We start from the raw sequence: 5,702 nt of genomic DNA, 5'->3' as shown, positions 1-5,702 counted from the left end.
CTCTAGAAATTGTTGTTTTCACATTAAAGGATTTCCGCCTATGTATATGGAGGACACGTCATATGAGATATGGACTGGGAAGTGTCTCATGTTGTCTTTCCTTAAGATCTGGGGTTGTGAGGCCTATGTAAAACGTATGATGTCTAATAAACTCACCCCAAAAATAGATAAATGCTTCTTGTGGGGTATCCTCAGGAAGAAGGCAAAGTGTTTGTCGCCCGAAATAGTGTTCTTCTAGAAAAGAGTTTCTGTTGAAGAAATTCAGTGGGAGCACGATGCAAGTCGAAGCAATTCAGGAAACTTCGGGAAGTGTTTCAGCTCGTATTGAACCTCAACAGGTTTTACAAGATGTTGTAAGAACCTGTTGTTGAGACACTAGTCCATGGTAGTCGTAAAGGGCATGTCACGCACTTGAAAGGTTTGTGTGTGCCATTGTTGTTGGACAATGATGAGTCTAAGACTAATACGAAAGCGATGGTGGAACCAGACTCTAAGAGATGGCTTGAGATCCGGATTAGAATCCATGCGAGAAAACAAAGTTTGGAACTTGGTCGATCCACCCAATGGTGTAAAAACCTATTGAGCGTAAATGGGTTTGAAGGAAAAAAGATAGGCATTGAGGGACATGTTCACATCTATAAGGCACGATGGTGGAAAAAGGTTTCAGGCAGATTCAAGGTGTTGATTATGTTGAAACATTTTCGCCCGTCGTAATGCTAAAGTCTATCCAAACTATCCTAGCAATTACCGCATATTATGACTATGAGATATGGCAAATGGATATCAAAACAGCTTTCCTTAATGGAAACTTAAGTGAGGACACATGACACAGCCTGAAGGTTCTGTTGATCCTAAAAATGCTAGGAAGCTATGCAAGCTTCGTTAGTCCATATGTGGATTGAGGCAAGCATATCAGAGTTGGAATTTTCACTTTGATGAGATGGTCAAAGGAGTTTGACATTATCAAGAGTGAGTAAGAACCTTGTGTTTACAACAAGGCTAGTGGGAGCACATTTTTCTGATATCATAAATATATATGACATATTATTGATCAGGAATAACAATCCTATGCATTAAATTTTCTCAAATCTTCATTGAGAAATAGTTTCAAGATGAAATTGTGGGAATAGGGCATAAAGATCTATATTTATAGATCAAAGGAGGCCTTTGTACATATATTGACAAGATATTGAAAAGGTTCACTATACATGATTCCAAGAATGGTTTCGTGCCAATGTCATATTGTGTTGGCTCTTGCGAGACTCAGTGTGTTGTGACACTTGATGAGCATGATGTCCTAAATATGATGCCTAGAGAAAGGCTAATAAGATTAAGCCGAAGAACGCACATTGGCTAGGTATTGAAAATGTTCAATATGCAGGATTCCCAGAAAGGTTTCTTACCAATGCCATGTTACGTTTTTGCGAGACTCAGTGTGTTGTGACATCTGATGAGCAAGGAAATTAAGATATCAATCACAAGTCCTGGTTATGGTCATCAAGAAAAGTCATCCTCTAGTACTACAGAAGAATGAGGATGCGACCATGGTTTTTGAAGGAAAGGAAAAAGGGTCATTCTAAATGGTTACATCGATGCTAGATTCCAACAAAGGAAACATGGTGTGAAATCTGGTTATATGTAAATAATGGAACGGTGAGCTAGAAATGTCCTATGCAAGAACCGTTGCCTACTCTACAACAGTTGCTAAGTACATCACAGCTTTTGAAGTCGCATTTGAAATTGCTTGGATTAGAAAATTGGTTTATGAGTTATGTGTGGTTTGCAATGTGTTCAGTCCAATTGATCTCTATTATCGATAGTAGACCTATTGCTCGAGCACTAGGTGCATTGGTACCACCATAATTTTGAGCATGTACTTTGGCATGCATATATCATTTTGAATTAAATGAAGAAGTGATGTAAATATATGCAATGAGTATTGGATACCTATCAGACTAGATTCGTTAGCTTGTCTTATCTTACAGCCTGAAAGAAGGTGTACTATCGAGTAGTAGGTATTGAATACCTATGTGATTGGCTCTAGTGCAAGAAGGAAAGTTTTGGTGATATGCCAAAAAGGCGATCATGGAGATGACTGTATCACTTCTATGTTTTTGTTGTCTTGAGTGTTACTCTGTTCCTTGAATGACCATTACAGACATCGATCAGCAAGTGCGTGACTTGCTCATGATACTCATTGTTTGGTATCATTCTAAATGGTCCCTGGTTTCCTATCATCATGAGGATCAATGATGATTCACAAACTAGCATGTGTATCGATTTATGATCATGTTTTAATGGATCATAGATATGAAGATATCAAATCAATAATGTGGACACATGTTAGCGAACATGGTGTTGGACAGACCCACCTCGAGGCATTGCTGGGATAGTTAAGTCAAGTGCCATCAGTTGTAATCTTGAATGGTGTACCTGCAGAATCCTTAGACCTGACATCATCATTGATTCCCAGAATGTGTAGTAACACACTTAGGGGCTTCCAAACGCTGCTGCGTAACTGGGTATATTATAAAGCATGTCATGGGGTGTGAGCGGTTAAGATCAAATGGCTTAAGCCCGGGGCTAACCTGCTGTTTCCTCCTACTCAATGGGAGAGATATCTCTGAATTCCTCGAGGTAGTTGGATTGTGAAAGTGCATGGCCATGCTAATATGATTAAAGAGTTAATCATGACGAATCCACTACTTGATCAAGTGAACGGTCAAACTGTCACAAGGGTGGCACGAATCTCGCCTTAAGCTTGACTGGTATCATGTGGCAAAAGGATTGGTGCATGAGTATATCAAGGTTCAGCCGATATGATCTTTATGTGTGATCGGGAGTCAATATGTGCTGCTAGGTACCGCTATTGGCTTGCAATTCGGAAAGAGTTTCCGGGTAGCTGCCATTTACACATGAACCTAACGGGTCACACACTTAAGAGGATGGAATTTAAAGCTTGCATGAATCGACTCTAGTGCAAGTGGGAGATTGTAGGTGATATGTTCTAGAGGCGATCACATATGCGGATTGGATCTGAGAGTGGGATTTAATATGATTAAAGGTCCATTAGGGTTTAGAGTTATAATGGGCTTTAATGTGATTAAAGGTGCATTAGCGTACTCTATATAAGAGGATGAGGGCTGTGGGTGCATGAGTTAATCCCACCACAAAACCCTGGCCGCCACCTCTTCCCCAACTCCCTGCGAATCCCTAACCAGGCGGGCGGTGCTAGCACACCGGCGTACGGCGATCCATCCCTGTACGTATGGTACCATAGAGACACTGCTGCTATTGCGGTGTTAATCTTCTCGGCATGAAGATCACAGCGCTATGCTCTGTGGTCGATAAGGTGATCGACTTCGTGATCGGGGACGCGATTGAGGCCTCCCCGTCGTGAGCACGACCACCTGCTCGGAGTTGATCGAGGAGCACAACCACCTCCTCAGAGTTGGTCGAGGAGCACGATTAGCTGCGCGGATCTGATCGAGAAGCTGCTCGAGGAGTTTGACCCGCACGACGTTGGATTGGTCTACTCCAACTCTTCTGTCGCTGCACTGCATGTCGAGCGATAACGATCTATGATCTCCTACTAGCATGATTTCCTGGGTGAATGCGCTAGAAAGTTTTTGTTTTAGGCTAGCATAGCCTTCCCATTCCCTACACTGATCGGTGGTAAACCAGCAGGCACCTCCGTCGGAAAAACATCGCTGAATTCCTGCAAAACACAAGAAACACCACTAGGTAGAGAAGTCACGTCGTTAGTCCAAAGTAATGCATCTTTGTACAGCGGTATGAAGTGCACCAAATTAGGATCCTTGCTGAACTCTCTCATCTCTGGTTTGGTGGCTAGCATTACTAAATTCTTCTCCCCCTCACTTTTCTTTGTACTACTCAAATTTAGCATGTGGCGCTCACTCATCGAAGGTGGAGTCACTCTATGTTTCTCTCGCTCTTTCTCACTCTCGATGTGCACCTCAATTTTTTGCACTGAAGAATTCATAATCTATTGTGGTGTAAGCGGCTTCAAGATGATCTCCTTATTGTTCCATCAGAATGTATAGTGATTGGTACGTTCATCGTGAATAGCAGAATGGTCATATTGCCACAGCCGTCCCAATAGCAAGTGACAAACCATCATAGGCACAACATAGCAGTCCACAGTGTCGGTGTACTTCCCAATAGTAAATGTCACACGCACCATATAGGTCACCTTCACTTCCTCTTTGTTGCTCAACCATTGCACATGATATGGCCGTGGATATGGCAAATAATTCAAACTCAACTTACTGCACATGTCTTCGCTTGCCAAATTGTGACAACTACCTCCATCAATAATAACTTTGCACACCTTGCCATTATCAAGCTTTGCCCAAGTCTGAAAAAAATTGCACCGTTGTTCGAGTGACGGTGATGGCATCACACTAAGCACTTTGGATGTGTAAACAATGGAATATTGCTCAGTGTTAGGAAACTCTGGATCACACTCACATTACTCTATCTCATCAGTGTGCAAAACTGGTGTTGCATCAAATAACTTGCCATCACTAGCAGAAAACATACACATCATATGTAATAAGCATAACCTTTGTATTTGGGCAATCTTTCTAAAAATGGCCAACTCCTTTGCACTTGTGTCAAACCAAGTCACATGAACGCCCCCATTGACCCCATAGAAGAGGCTACGCTACCAGCAAGCATCGCTGATCGATGTGTCAGTGGTGGAGTACTCTAAGGCTTCTTACTTGCTGAATTGCACATTACTGAATTGCTTCCAGACTAAGTACTCTTGTTTGGCTGACTTATGTTGTATGGCTGCCCCACGCTTGCTGAAAAACGTGAACGGGTAGCAAATTTTGCATCTTCACTAACTTGTTGCTCAGCTTCACGCACTTGGTGCAGCAACTCAATCATATCATTGTAAGGATGGTGATTGACGATGCGCTTGATGGTATAATTCATACCATCAAGGAATCTTGCTATTGTTTGCTCTTCATTCTCGCGCATATCAGCATTATCATGATGGTCTCCATCTCCTTATGATACTCATCAATTGATTTGAGACCCTGTCGTAGCCCTGTTGATGAGGACAACCCTTCCATTGATGCAACCATGTCTATTGCACAGCAGGGACCAATGACTCAAGCTCGAGCACATCGAATCAATTATCACGTAAAGTCGTTCCTTGATCCAAACAAGTTCCTCTCCGAATGGGGTACTACTAAAGCCTTGTGATGATTTTCTTATGCTTAGAAACTTGGGAGATGAACCAGCTGGACACAAGAGTAAGGTAACCATCAGGTGGATGCTGGTGTAAACAAGAAAATGATCGGACCAAACGTCCAGACTGCACGTTTGGACCTCCGGGCAGCACCATTTTGATTTGTCCATAATTCTCTGCTCCGAAAGGTGATTGGGGCCCATGAGTACTTGTTCGAAAGATCTCATCATCTACTTTCATATGGATCCAACACCAGCATCAGATTCTATCAGAGCTGCTCAGAATCGGTGAAAGAACATTCAGACCTCCAGCCATGGGCCTTGGTCCTTTTATCCCGTAGAGCCCACTAGGGGCTCATTCTAAGTTAGGGTTTCTTCCCCCCCACGCCTCCTAGCTGTCTCCTATATATAAATAGCACCAGCAGCCACCAGGAACAAGGTTGGGTTTTGTTTATATGCAAGGTAGCTTCAGCTTCATCCTT

Source organism: Phragmites australis, chromosome 3 (genome assembly GCF_958298935.1).
Source record: "Phragmites australis chromosome 3, lpPhrAust1.1, whole genome shotgun sequence".
NCBI lineage: Eukaryota > Viridiplantae > Streptophyta > Magnoliopsida > Poales > Poaceae > Phragmites > Phragmites australis.
Note: the sequence above shows the minus strand (reverse complement) of the source record.